The sequence below is a fragment of the Lissotriton helveticus genome, chromosome 6, assembly GCF_964261635.1.
Source record: "Lissotriton helveticus chromosome 6, aLisHel1.1, whole genome shotgun sequence".
In the NCBI taxonomy this organism is placed as follows: domain Eukaryota; kingdom Metazoa; phylum Chordata; class Amphibia; order Caudata; family Salamandridae; genus Lissotriton; species Lissotriton helveticus.
In genome coordinates this window covers 966269644-966285299 of record NC_136067.1, presented here as the reverse complement: position 1 = coordinate 966285299, position 15656 = coordinate 966269644, and the positions used below count along the sequence as shown (strand labels likewise).

Here is a 15656-nt window from a genome sequence, read left to right as displayed (position 1 = left end):
GAAACTGGTGCTCATGTACAGCGCTCTGATACCAGAAACCTTCGGGTCAAAGTGCACTATATAAAACTACGGGGAAAAAAATCTTAAATACAAAACGAACAGATGTACATGGTGTACAATGGCAGAACAGCCGAATGTAAATATGCAAAACGCAATGAGGCTGACAACAAATGGCCAGCAGGTGCCACCGCTGCAGCAGTTTTCAGCAACCTATACCAGCACTCGCGAAGGGAACTCGGAGCCCGTTCAAACCCCATTCTCAGTTACCCTGCCATCCGAAGAGGTACCAGAAACACACACCCTTTAACCTTTTCCGTGCTGATGACGGAACCCCTCCGTCATCAGCCGCGGTGGCGCTGTGCTGATGACGGAGCGGTTCCGTCATGGCCCGCCCGACGCGCCTGCGCGGCGCTGATTTTGCGCCTGCGCGGCGCGTTCTATTGAGCGGGCGGGCCATGACAGAACCGCTCCGTCATCAGCACAGCTCAACCGAGGCTGGTGACGGAGCGGTTCCGTCACCAGCATGGGCGTGCCGCGCGGCCTCTCGCCCCTTAGCGCTGCGGCGGAATAGCCGCCGCAGCAAAGGTGCTAAGAACGTCACTGTCAATCCCTTCCGTTATACCTAAACAATGCTCTTCACCAGAGACAAATAAGCAAATAGTGTGCAGCTCAAGTGGGACCGGTGTGCACATGAAAGATCAAAGGCAACGGAGGACATGTAACATGTTTTACAAATGTGCAAGACACTCAAACTCCAGGGCAATCATTTGGTAGGATATGTAAAAGGTAATTAAAGGGCCAAGGGTGTGACCGTCTAATCTTATAAACATAGAACACGGCATACAAGAAATAATAGAAAAACAGACCTTTCTAAACCCTAAAATGTAAAAAATAAGAAAGAATTTGCTTGTTATTATCATTTTTTACCTTACCCTTGTCTCTGAGCTTTTTGTAAAATTGTCCATCCATAGTAACACACACAAATAAGTATGCCAGCGTATGTGAAAAAAACAGAAAGCGACAATCGTGGCAACTACTATGGCGGACTGCAAGGTTATTTTAACCTTTACTGAGTAAGTAGCTTCAGTCAAATCTAAAAGAAGCAAAGGACCGTTCAGGAATGTAGTGTAGCTATTCATTAGGAAGATTTTAACAACAACAAAAAAATCCCCATTATCAGCTAAAAGTATTATATATGGCTGGCAATATAGGATACACAACATCAGTTGCAAAATAACAGATTCTGAACATGCGAAAACTTAAGAATGAGAGACGTCTATAGCATGCCAATGCCAACCAACAGAAGAAAGAAAGTGTATAGAAGAGCCTTGGCATGGCACTGCAGGCGAGTTTTTACAAAGACCTGATAACTAATTTAGATGTGGTTCAGTTAGAATAACAAGGCCTCAAGCTTGCAGAATAAAAGTGCATGTTTATTTTATGTTCGGAAGCCTTTCTCTCGCTCTCTATGCTTGTGTGGTTTTCCATTTCAGGAAAATAATCGAAAAAGTGGACTCAAATGTGGTGTCTGTAATGTATTATTTAGTGTTCTGTCGAGAAAGCAGTGTTCAGGGTGTTTCATTAGTTTGTAACTTTTCAATGTTTCCTGCTGATGCTCCCCGTATGCCATTGATCAGCTGAACCAACCATTTTATTGTTGGTACACACAAAATGACAATTTACTTAGCTTAGTTATGCTTAACCAATGTGATGTAGCAGTAGGTATGTGTCTCTAGAAGTATCCACTTTGCCAGAATATTGACTGGTTTGTGTTTCACAACACTGCTAGTTGAACCTTGTTATATTATAAATCAGACCATAAATGACTGTGGCTTCTGCACCCTGAAACCTTATAAAAACTGCTGTATTTTGGAGACAAGACAGTTTTTTGACTAACTTTTGTTTAGTGCACCCAGCATGCCTAAACGTGGGTCCCAGGCTCACTGTGCCACTGGATTCAAGCTAGCCTGGCTGATGAGTGGTGAGACCAAGAAACCGGTCTAGGATGCTTGTTTCTGGTCCAGGGAGGACCTGGCTTGGCAGTTCAGGCTGGACTGTTCACATGAGAAGGGTCAATACTGATATGCATATGGATGGGTCTAAACTGGGGTGGCATAGTGAGCAAAAGAACAAGGATTTAACCCAGATCTCGACTGGGGTAAATGTCTGATATGTTCTGCATTCCATCCATTATTTGTGTGTCTTTAACTTTCTTTTGAAGCAGACTCTTGTCAGTCTGGCTATCTGGCGCAGCTTGGGAGACCCATTTTTCTAGAATTTATGCTGCCCCCCCAGAGGAGCATTCTCCTCTTATTTTTGGTCAATCAGGTGGTTTACAAATTTTGGAACATGAAGTTAAATTAGCTATAAAAGAAAGTCTGGGAAATAAGGCGCCCGGACCCGATGGCCTGCCCATTGATATTATTAAATATGACGCTGATTTATGGACACCCATATTTCTTAATATTTTGAATAGCCTCCCAAATACAGGCATGCCAACCACATGGGCAACCAGCATTATCGTTCCAATCTATAAAAAGGGAGACAGGTCTGACCCTGCAAATTATCGCCCCATCACAAACAACGTCCTACGGGAATCCCAAACTGGATTTCGCCCGGGTCATGGCACAGATACTGCCCTCCTCGCCGTCATCGAGGAGGCAAGGCGCATACTGGATTCAGGAGGGTCAGTGGCAGTGATCCTCCTGGATCTCAGTGCAGCCTTCGACACAGTTAACCATCGTGTCCTTCTCCACCGACTCACGGCAGCAGGGATCACCGGGACGGCACTCAGCTGGATAGAATCCTTCCTCACCGGACGCACGTTCCAGGTATGGGACGGCAATTACCACTCATCCACCCTCCCCCTCACAAGCGGGGTCCCTCAGGGATCTTCCCTGAGCCCGACGCTTTTTAATGCATATATGGCCCCTCTTGAAGACGTGGTGACACCATTTGACATAAAAATGGTAAGCTACGCTGATGACACTCAACTGGTCGTCTCCTTATCCCAACTAGTCAACCACCCAGAGAACCTGGCCAACTGTCTCACACAAATCCACAGCTGGATGAGTGATTCATCATTAAAATTAAATGGGTCTAAGACGGAAGTGATGCTCCTGGGAAAACAATGGGCGACCATCCCCCCAACAGTCTGGCCTGACGTGTACGGAGAAATCCCTTCTCCGCAGCGTGAAATCAAAACCCTTGGAGTGTGGCTAGAACCTGAGCTCACCATGAAGACGCAAGCGGCCAAAACTGCGGGTACCTGTTTTGGGCTCATGCGTACTACCCGTAAGATTCTCCCCTTATTACCACCTGCTTCCAGGAAACTCCTTATCCAGGGACTAGTATTGTCCCGTCTGGATTATAGCAATATGGTCTACCTGGGAGCCCCAGAGGCCACATTGACGAGACTGCAGCGGACACAGAACGCTGCGGCACGTCTGCTCATGAACCTTCCCTCGAGAGTGTCAGCAAAACCAGCCCTCAAGGCCCTGCACTGGCTCCCTGTGCGCCAAAGGGTGGAATTCAAAGCCATGTGCACGACACACAAACTAATCAACGGATCTGGCCCTGCGATCCTCAGCAGCTTGGTCACCCCCTACAAAGCATCCAGATCCCTCCGTTCGGAGAATGAGCACTTAGCCAACATCCCCAAATTCAAAAGGACACGCACAGGAGGACGACGATTCTCGGTTCAAGCGGCCATGGGATGGAACTCCCTCCCACACACCCTCAGACTGGAATCCAGTTACCTGGTTTTTCGCAAAAAACTGAAAACGCACCTATTCCCGAAATAAATGTCCCTCCTCCCTTCCCTTCCCTCAATGGATATCAGCCTTTTTACAGTGCGGGGATGCCCTTGGGTGACCAGGCGCTATACAAATCGCTAAATAAATAAATCTCCCTTTTGGATAACACGTTAAAAGTGTTGGGTCGCATAATATACCACAGAGTACTGGAATGGGCAATTGATACCGACTTTTTAGACCCTTGCCAGATGGGGTTCCGTAGTGGGGTAGGAACAGTGGAGCAATGCTTAAATTTAAAATTGATAATTGATAAATATAGTGTTGCCCGCTCCTGCCCCACCTATCTCGCGTTTATGGATCTCTCATCCGCTTTTGATCTTGTGAATAGATCAAAGCTTTGGTCTATCCTTTCAATCAATGGTCTTGATAATACCCTTGTAAGTTTTTTAGCCTATCTCCATACCGACCTGAAGGCACGGGTACGTATCGGGATGGGTGGAGAGGTATCAGGAGCCATTGATATAGGAAGGGGGGTGAGACAGGGGTGCGTTTTAGCACCCCTGCTCTTCATTATTTATATTAATGGCCTATCCACCTGCCTGAAAAAAGTCACTAAAGATGTTCCAGTTATTTTAGGGAAACTACTTCCAGTGCTTTTATACGCAGACGATGCGGTGCTTATGGCCCGCACTCCTAACGCTCTTCGTCTGCTTGTAAACAGTTTTGTAAATTTTATGGGGGATTTGGACGTGAGGGTAAATTTAAAAAAATCTTTTATTATGTCCTGTGGCCCAGGCAAAAGGAAACTCAATACCATCCAGTCAGGCACAGACAAATTGGAATCTGTGCCTAAATTTCCATATTTAGGGTTGGTTTTCGCTGCGAACGGCTCGTGGAGTGGGCATTTGGCCCACGCCACGAGCAAGTTCTCGAAAGCCAACAACTCAGTTTTGAGTCTCCCTCGCCCAAAGAGAATAGGTGCCACTAAGGCTATTTTAAAGATTTTTAAATTACAGTGCTCACCTGTTGCCACGTATGGAGCAGAGGTATGGGGATCAGGAAACAGCCTCTGCATTCAAAGGGAGGAAAATCGCTTCTGCAGAAAAGTGTTGGGCGTACCGATCTCCTCACCCAATTTTATTTGTCATAATGAATTAAATCTTCCACACATAAGTGATTTTATTAGAGCAATACCAGCACTGTTCTGGATAAGAATCTGGAGGAATGATGCTGCTGCTCTTACACAAAACATTATAAAAGATTGCTTAAGTTGTGTACATGGAATGAAGATCCCATGGTTCTTGGAAGTATCTAAATCACTTAATGAAATTGACAGAGGTACTTTGTTCACCAATCCCATGACAATAGAATCAAAGGACAAAGTTGAGGTCAAACATGCACTATATGCACTTTACAATAGTGAAAGGCTAAGAAGCGAATTACAAAAATCAAGTGTTAGGAAATATTTAGGAAATGGACTGTGCAGCCAAACTCTGCCGCCCTACCTCTCCCTGCCCATGACCGGCTGGGAGCGATCATTACTGTTCCGTTTAAGGGCAGGCACTGTAAAATTTATGCTGTCTTTTCCATTGGGATATTGCCATAGTGCTGATTCTATTTTATGTCCATGTGATGGTGTGAGCTTACAGGATGATATGCACTTTTTATTTTTCTGTAAATTTTATCTTAAATTTATCAAATGGTTTTTAACTCCGTATTTTAAGAAATTCAGACCACTGTCACTCAAAGACTCATATAGTATGTTAATTGCTCTGGACAGTGATGAATTAACTTTTCGTACCAGTTCTTTTTTAAGATTGGCTATACAAGCACGCAAAACGATGGAAAATCAATGAATATAGTAATTAGTTTGAACTGTGTCACAATGGAAACGTAGTATAATGATTTGATGCATATTGTATTGTCACTGTATGGAATTCAATGTCATATGTTATATTTATTATTTGTATGTACATATATTATTATTGTGTGTTGTTATCTTGATCGGTACTTTTATGAATTTTAAGAAATTCGAATAAAGGTCTTTTGAACTTGAACTTTGATTCTTTCCTTGGGATTTATTCAAATGCAGACCTTAGGTTGGACCTCTTGAAGATAATAACTATGACTATTTTGCTTGAGCTCCTTTTTAATTAATTAACTAATTGTTTATTGATTTCTTTAATAATCATATTTTTGAATACATCGATGAAGTTTTAACCTGAAATCGTGTCTTGCGCAGGTTTAACCTCATTAGCCTTGGACTAGGTCTTACAAAGATATGCACGGCCTTAAAAAAGGCTTAGACAGTCCTTATTTTGTGCAGTGACACTTTTAACCAGGTAATTAAAGTATTGACTGCAAGTTCGGTGCAGCCTCTATTACTTTCCATGCACCAATTATAAAAGCAGATACACGTACAGTGCTTTGTCAAGCACATGATCACAAAACAGTACCATTAGGAATATGACAGACCCCTTCTTCCGAGCCCACCAGTCCTGATGCAAAATCTTACTGTACATCAATACATTAAAAAATAAAGTAAACTAAAGGGAAAACAGTTTCCCCTTTAGGTTGCTTCAACTTTCAGGTATGCGAAATATGATATCCAGCTTTTTCAAAACTGAGCTTTGTTTTTATAGTAAACTTTTGTTTAAAACAAATGTTTTTTTGGTAGGGCAGGCTCAATGTTTGAGGTTTCATGCAACTGACCTGAGTACCACTAAATGAGCAGAAGTGAGGGGAATGATGGAGTAAAAAAAAAACCTGTTAAATAGCTTGAACAGTGGTTCTTAACTTGAGGTGTGGGGATCCCTGGGGGGCTGCAACACCTATTGAGTGGGTCTGCCACTACCTAGAAAAATAAATATCAACAGATTAATAAAGTGTATATAAATAGAGAAATAACACTGAACATTTTTAAATGAAGGAATTTGAAATTGAAGGATAACATTTAAGTTGGTACCCTCAGATTGATTTGTTGGAGCAGTGCAAATGGATCAAATAGAATATAGTATGGATGATAGGTGGCCTCAGCTGAATTTAGAATAAATCCAAACTTCCGATTAAAACGAAAACTTTAGATTTTATTTGTTTTTGAATTAAGTAAAATATTTAGTCATTTGCAAATATGTTTGGTGAATGCTGGTTTCTGTATTTTTAGGTTGAGACTGCAACAGAGCATGCGCTGCTTTCCCATCGCTCTTGCTTGCAAGACTATTGTGTATAACAAGGGGCTTGCAGCCCCGCCCATTGCTTATAATCCTTGAGCTCCTTTGTCACTCTTCTTGGTGTCTCTTTATTTGCCAGCACAGGATAAGCCATCACTTCGGTTCCCTTTCTGGAGCACGGACCAAGCACTGTTTGATTCCGCTTATTGGCCAGTCCACTGCTCCCGCTATGACTAAGGCACTATTTCATGTTTTTACCACTACCACTCCCCCTTGTGCCTGGTGCTTCTGTCCCCTCTAGAGCGAACTCGACCCGAAGGGACTGGAGAGCTTTACATGACCTCCAGTTACGTTACATTCATGTTTTTTTTTTATTTAGGCACGGGACACATTAAACAAAGGTACATTCATGTGTTTTTTTGGGTGTTTAAGCACAGGGTAATTAGGTGATTTTCTCCGAATCTGAGGATGTTGAGCTGATGCCAAGACTCGTACCTGGCCACCCATGCAATTTTACAGCGTTTAGTGCTTTGAACTGAATTGAGCAACCCAGCCTGTCCTCTGTCATGGAATACGTCACTACTTCCCAAGCTTCAATGCCATCATGGAAGAGACTACTTGCCAGACAGTGTACAACCGTTTGTGTTTCTTAATGTACTGACCCACTCTTTTCTTAGTATTGTAGTTGCTTTTCATAGCGTTCTTACACTAGCTGGAAATAGCAGTCCCTTACACGGCGAACATGCCAACATGTTTTTGGGGTTTGTGCTACTATTGTCTGGAAAAAATAAATTAATAATGAGGAGAGGGCAGGCCAGTTTTGTTTCTCAGCGCCTGTCCTGCACTCTCTCTTCCCACCACGTTTACTTTAACCCCCATCGCTCTCTGTATAGCTGCTCTGGTCCATGACGAGCTCTGTGTTGCTTCATATATTCCCGACCAGTTTTCCTGTTAAAATGTTGTCAGACCTTTTCTTTGTAATCTAATGTTTTTTCATTGCTATGCTGTACAGCATCAGCTATGCTGTGCAGCATAGTTAAACATCATTGGCAAGGCCAATAGGTCTCAAACGCAAGACATATTGGCTCTGCCAATGTTTGTTTATGTTAATTGTTTTCAGGTTCATATCACTGAAATTGCTTAAACTGGGGACCCTTACAGTAATGGCTTAATGGTTGTCCCCAGATTCCAATAACGATTCAGAGGTGGTCCCCAGACTGCAATAAGGATTAAGTGGGGGTCCACAGAAGTCCAAAGGCTTAGAACCACTAGGCCTGACTTAATATCACAAACATCTCAACTTCCATTATGCAGGCTCCAAGTACTAAACAAGGGAATAACCTACTGTACACAAGCCAACCATGTGATCTGGTTAGGTTCACGGATAAATGCACACTATGGCACTGGGTATGCAAGCAGAGTGCACTAGACCAGATTAGACATTTTATTGCTGTTAAAAGCACACCGTCACAGTAAAGGATTGTTCTTGTAATTAGCAATTTGGTACAATAAATGTAGAAAATAAAGAAGGCCCACTCATGTCAATGCAAGCATCAGTAGAGCGTTGTATAGAGATGTACGTATTAAAAAAATAAATACAGGCCTAAGTTATCTGCAATAGTTAGAATAGGAAAGCAGCACAAAATGATGTCAGGTCCCGGGGGAGGGAAGTAGAGACGAACTTCAGAAGAATAGAGAAATATAATTAGACATAGCAGAAATGAAACTTACAGGCCCCCATTGCGAAAACATGTCTCTGATAAAATATGTAGATAATGTAGCACAGAGGTACAGGGTAGGTAGTAGATTAGGCCTTGTAGAGCAGTAGACATGTAGGTAGTAGTGCACTGCTGGGCTTTAAAGAGAAAAGCCAAGGACAACTGGTAGTAGAAGCAGTGGTGTAGAAGCGCAACCAAACAACACATGTACAGGTATCACATTTCATAAACACGTGATTAGCTTTTTTGCAGAAAGTACAACTTTTTATATAATGTGCTTGAGTAAATGCCTGATTTATTATTCAAATATATTACATGTTTAAACTCAAAACTGTACAAAAGAAAATGGCAGGACCCTTATAAGTTGAAGCTCACATTCCAGTTCCACTGAATTATCTGACCTTCCACACGTATTATTAAACTTTATACTATATTGCCAAACGTTGTGTCATCTTTTTCTTTCGTCCTGCAACAAATTACATTACAAATGCAAAAAATTGTATAAAAATGATATACTAAAGTAATACTCTAGTACTGCCGTCGTCCCTGTGAAAAAGCTGACCTCTTTGACCAGAGAAGACTAAACACTCTGTGCCATTATTAAAACCAGAACCCATGCAGATAGTATGCAAAGTGTCATTCTACTATCTGATGCAGTAGGTAACACATAAAGCAGTTTCTCTGCAAATGTATCTTTGCTAGGCTAACTTGCAACAACAGCCATTAACCAGTCCTAAGAATTGTTTTGAGTCATTGAGAAATGTCCATACTCAGTGTGATTTCCAAATCATATATATATAATCTATACACATACACGCACACATATAACAAAAAAAAAGCACGTTTCTGCGGTTTCCAAATGATTGGTTATAGTGCAGTTCCTGGTTCTCTTACTGACTTAATTAGTTGTGGATCGGTGTACAAGAGTCATATGCCCCAAGGAGAGATTCGTAGTGCCATTAAACATATGGCCCGCAACAAAACCCCAGGGCTGGATGGGCTGCCCATAGAATTTTATGGGAAGTATGTTGACCTGCTGGCGCCAAAACTTCAGGAAGTTTATAGGGAGGCGAAGGTAACGGGGCGGCTGCCCCAGTCAATGCGGGAAGCGTTGGTGATCCCATTGTTGAAAACAGGAAGGGAGAGTAAGGATACGGCATCTTACAGACCATTGTCGATGTTAACCACCGACTACAAGATACTGAGCAGTGTCTTAGCGACCCAGTTGTTAAATTATATGACAAGGCTTGTTCATAAGGATCAGGCTAGCTTCATACCGACACGGAACACGACCACGAATATCAGCCGGTTGGTGCGCGTACTAGAGGAAGACCACCCGAGGGCGCGTCGACCAATGGTGTTCCCGATGGATATTGAGAAGGCTTTTGATAGTCTGGAGTGGGAGTATCTGTATAAAGTAATGGGGCGTTTTGGCTTGGGTGGTGATTACCTGCAATGGACAAAAGAGGGGAGAGGGGTTGGCCTAACGGCTAAGGCGCTCGACCTCGGACCTGGGGATCTGGGTTTGAGTCTCGGTAATGACGCCAAAAACCCCCTGTGATTCTGGGCAAATCATTTAATCTCCCCGTGCCTAAAAATCAAAGTGTGTCCTCATGTAACGTAACTTGTGCTATGTAAAGCGCTCTGATAACTGATTCGGTTCGGTTCTAGTTCGCGCTATATAAAACTCTGCAAAAAAAAAAAAGTCTTATATACATCAGCAGTGTCTAGGGTGAGAGTGGGCACGCTGATATCCTCGCAATATCCGGTAGAACCAGGAACGAGACAGGGATGCTCGCTATCCCCATTGCTGTTCGCCTTGGCAGTAGAACCACTTGCGGTTACGATGCGAACGGGAGACCACTATGAGGGACTGGAGAGTAGAGACAGTCAACAGTACGTATCGCTATACGCGGACGACCTGCTCCTCTTCCTTGAAGATGCAGACGAGGCGCTGATGGGGGCTGAGAACTTGCTATCGAACTTTGGAGCCCTCTCGGGCCTGAGGGTAAACTGGTCCAAGACATGTATGTTCCCGGTGAGACAGGGGGAGCCCCGTCCCGACACGATCTGAGCAGTGAGGTGGGAGTCCGCCTGTTTCAAATACCTGGGCGTACACATTTATCACACAGCAACGGATATGCTGGAGGGTAACGTGGGTCGCGGGGTGAGAGCGCTGAAAGGCAGCATGGCCTTTTGGGCCACCCTCCCACTGTCGGTGATGGGCCGTATAGCCCTATTAAAAATGATAGCGCTTCCTCTACTATTTTCGGACACTGCCAGTGTGGATACCGAGCTCCACGTTTAAAACATTGAAGTCGCTCATAGTATCTTTTCTCTTGGGCCCAGGCAGACGTAGGTTTGCGCAGGTGACGCTTGTACGACCTAAGGTTGAGGGTGGATTGGCAGTCCCAGACTTCGAGTTGTATTATCTAGCGGCCCAATTGCAGATCTTCACGCAAGAAGTGGCAAGAGAATTTTGAGGGCCGGACTGTCAGAGAGGCATGGGGATACAGCGTCCTCTCTTTTATTGCGCTGCAGCAGAGGTTAGACCTCAAGGGACTCTTAACGGAAGAGAAAATGCTCAGACTCTGTTGGAATCGCTCCCAGCGCAGGGCGGGAGTGTTGCACCCTTATGCTCCTGAAATCCCGCTGGGAATGGTGACGGCATTACCACACGGAGGAGATTGGTCGCAACTGCCGGTTTGGGAAGAGGCGGGACTCCAGATGCTGGGGGACCTATACGAGGACGGGGCTATGTTGCCTTACCAGACGCTCCAAGAGAGGTTTGACCTGTCGAGAGGGTTTTTTTTGTTGCACGCGGCGCTGAAGAGAGCCTAAGACGTCGATGGCCTGCCAATATACCATGATGGCGGCAGGGACGTTCAAGGCGGTCACATGCCTGTACTCCAGAATGCGCAATGAGAAGTTAGCTCCACTGGACGCACTGAAAGGAAAGTGGGAGATAGATATAGGGAAACCGATCCCTGATGTGGCCTGGGCACAGATAGTGAGAAGGGCTTGGAAGAGCACGAGGAACGCAAGGTTTCAGCTAGTGCACTTCTATATACTCCACAGAGCATACCAGACGCCAGGCAAAATCCAGAAATATTTTCGAGTAGCAGAAGCGGCATGCCCCAGATGCACAAGACTTGGTGTAGAAATAGCACACATCTTGTGGTCCTGCCCAACGATGGGCCTTTATTGGGAGGAAGTAGGAAGAACCCTAAATGCGATAACAGAGAGACGATTAGTGTTTGATATGGCCGTTAGCATACTACACTGGTTTTCCCACACATCCAATAATAGGATCACGAGCAAGTTTGTGGATATGGGGCTTATACTAGCGAAGAGGGAAATCACGAAGCACTGGAAGGCAGCGGGAGGACCCAGTTACACACGGTGGAAGGGCGAGTTCCTAAAGTGGGCCAGCAGCGAGAGCGCGTTGAGATATCAGCTGGCGCGTAGGCGGGACAACGATAAGGAACTAGAAGCAGCAACGGCGTGGGAGGTCTTAGTGCAGGCACTACGAGAGTATGAGCCACAAGATGACGGAGCGGAGGGGGTAGCTGAATGAGGGTAGCCCCGAGACATGACAGGTACATACTACGATTTAATATATGATGACTCCTGAGCACATATGATAAAGGGAATGGAACAGGTTGTGTGCGTCGGTGATGGGGGGGGTTTAGGGGGGATAGAGGGAGGGTATAGTTTGATAGCAGGGAGTTGGGGGGGTTAAATTTAGAAAGACGTTGTTTTACTTTGGTGAACTGAATTTGCAGAGCTAACATATAAACATGCCATGTACTGGACAGTGGAGGGGGGGTCTTAGATTGGCTCTAAGAGGTTGACAGGGCAATGGCTGTGTAAACTGTTACAATGTTTTCTTTTGTTTTTGTACAAAAAGCCAATAAACTAAGTCTTTAAAAAAAATAAAGAATCATATGCCCCAACAAGCACCATTGTCCTTCACTTACTGTGGGTAAATCCAACCATGCAGCATTTTCAGAGGTTTTCTTAAAAGGGGGCAGATGAACCTACTGTGAATAAAATGACCCGAGATGCCAATATTCCACTTCATTATCCACCCATTGCCATCCTGAAGTGGCCCTCGAACATCTTCAATATGGCAGTAGGTGGGCAAGTGTTAGGCATGTTACAGTAAATATCCGCTACAAAAGCTTACACCCTAGAAAAGAATGTAGTACCTGTTGACAGTAGAGAGAAGTTTATGAGGCACCTGTACTACACGTAATTTATATGAGTAATTATTCTTTACAATTCTATCTGGTAACTCATTATATCCAACTTGTGCAAAGAGAGTAGCAAATAGTGTAACCGAGAAACAGGTATCAACCTAGTAAAAGATGGGCATCCAGAAACAGACGATAAGACTTGTCTATCACAGTATCTAGAAAAGACATTGAGGGGCTCATGCTTACAGAGCATGAATGTGGGGCCCTATGTGGCTACCTAACTAACCTCAAAAATGAGAATTGTAAGTTTGGAAAACCCTAGAAGCCTGTTTTGAGCTGCTGGAGTATCTTTTACTGACCAGACATATCCTCCATGGGTTACAGAGTAATATGACTAGAAAACCTCAGATACTGTGGAGCTGAGCATACATTTGGGCATGTTTACGTCTGCTATGATTGTCTGCATTCACATTTTTTACATTCACAAGATGGCAGTGATAAGGTAGACATCAAAGATAAGGGCCCTTTCTCAAATACAATATAGCATACCCCTGGCTATTCACAGCAGTAGAGTCATTTGACACAAAAGTGATCTTCTGCAGCAACATAAAGGAAACATCAGGATCAGCAAGACATTCACCTACAGCTTTGCAAAGGAAATGTTTTGTCCTACCTTGATTGGTCTTGCATGAACTCGAAAAGTCGTATTTAGAAAAAAATCAGGTGGTCATTGAGATTGTGGTAATCAAATTTAGTGGTATAGAAAAGCCTCCATTAACAAAGTTGCACTTCACGGCAGTTCTGTTATACAACTCTAGAAGTAAAGGTTCTGTAACTGCCTACAGGAAATCTTAATGTTTACTGGCTTCTAATAAAGTTTTCATAGCATGACTCTACTCGTGCTGCAGGGTCATAAGTCAAACGGTTCTGTAAAACCAAAATGCTTTATAAACAAAGGATGGAGCTGTGCTGTGGGGCCAGACACACTGGACCCTCTTCAAATAAGAGTGTCTGTCCTCAGTGCTACTTAAGACAGCAGCAAAAGACTAGAGACGTTCAATGGACTGCAGGGAAGATTCCAGCTTGTTGATATGGAGCTGCTTACAGTCAGGGTTGTCCCAAACTGATTTGATCATGAAGCGGCAAAGTGTGACTTCAAGGATCATCTAAAATAGCCATGCAAGAGAGGGCAGACATAGATGTCCTGTTGGCAACAATGACTGCCACAGTTTATATCTTACAGATATAAATGAACGTCAAAGTACTCTTTCCTTCACCGTTTGTTCCTTGCATATGGCAACATAAAGAGTAAACCTACACAAATGCCAGCTGCCAAATCACGCCAGCTTCAGACATGAATACCACTCTAATAAAATGTTTTGAACAAATGAGAAAGCAGAGTATAGGTCAAAGGTATTTCATTTGGTATGCAATAGTATAGAGGGAGCAGTGGGTGAAGATCACCTTAATGGGCCGACCTGTTTCGATGCCAACGGGAGTCATTTATTTCTGAACATATGTTCACCTTTAAAATTAATTTCGGTTTTCATTTGTTCCCTGTTAGGCTGCCACGCATTGTTTTTCAAATCCATCATATTTTAGAATCCAGCATCTCGAGAATAGTTTTCCATGCACATGGGTGAAGAAGAGAGAAATTGAAAACGGTGTAAAGATCCTGTCAGTTTATGCTCGTGTCTCTAGGACTAAGAAGGCTATATCAACTAAATCAAAGAAAGAACCATCAATCAAGGAAGTAGGTAAACATCTGACTGGTTCTCGCACTTAACATACATTCCATTTGCAGCACTGTAAGTGTTTTTGTCTATGGAAAACTGATTTCCATTTAGGAATTCCCAGATTTGGCTGCTATGCGACATACAGCAAAGGGAGACGAAATAATGTGACTAAGACAACACGTTTCTGGTGTAGTGCAGCAATCTGCACTAAAAGAAAAAGAGGTTTCCTAACGCCAAAGTCCCCTACGTAGCCAGAAGACCCCCATCTCCTCCATAATAATTGTGTTAGACAAAGAAGTCAACAGTGCAAAGCACAGACATCTTATTGGCACACAATGGATGTAGACTTGGCTCTGCAGTGCAAAAAAATGAACTCATCTGGATGTAAAACATCTGAAAAAACAGACGATTTGCAGAGCACCCACAAAAGCAACTGCACCATTACGACTAAAAAAATCGTTTTGCATGAACGAATTTGTTGAAATTTTGAAATCCAGGACACGGCCGAGATGTTCAGGAAAGGGTTTTAAAAATTATTGTAAAGCAGTTGAGAATTTATGTTGGAACACTTTAGGGTTTGTCACTTGGGGTGCGAAGTGTGTTCATCTGTATCCCACATAAGTTAACACCCCGAGTCATCAACATTAAAGTCCTTGCACTTCACTCCTGGTGCAGCGAATAAAAGGCGCTGCCATTCTGCAACGATAATTATGCAAAGCTAGGGGTTTTACACCGGGCTATTTAATTAGCTCGCGGAACGTGTAGCTTTCGATATACAGTGTCGTGGCTCAGCTGAAATATTTGGCTCACTTCGATTCGAGCAACAGGACCATGCCCCCACCCTCCTCCCTTGGCGCCCTGACAATATATTCCATGCCGGCATCTGCTTATATTCACAGATCTACTTCCTTGTTTCTTGACGCCAGGAAAACAAGGCACGCTTCTCCCGACTCAAAGGACGCAACGCGCACGCACGCGGCGCAACCTTAACCCGCGTGACGCCGACGGCAGAGCCAGACGACTCACCGTCGCTCGAGCGCCAGCGCTTTGTGCGTGATAGAAAGTTCTGCAGCTCCCC

General features: G+C 43.9%; 1 protein-coding gene across 4 annotated transcripts in view; it reads right to left on the bottom strand.

Annotated features, from left to right (window-relative positions):
- ARID1B (AT-rich interaction domain 1B) overlaps window positions 1–15656 on the bottom strand; it is an 807447-nt gene that overhangs the window by 134260 nt on the left and 657531 nt on the right. The window lies entirely within an intron of this gene.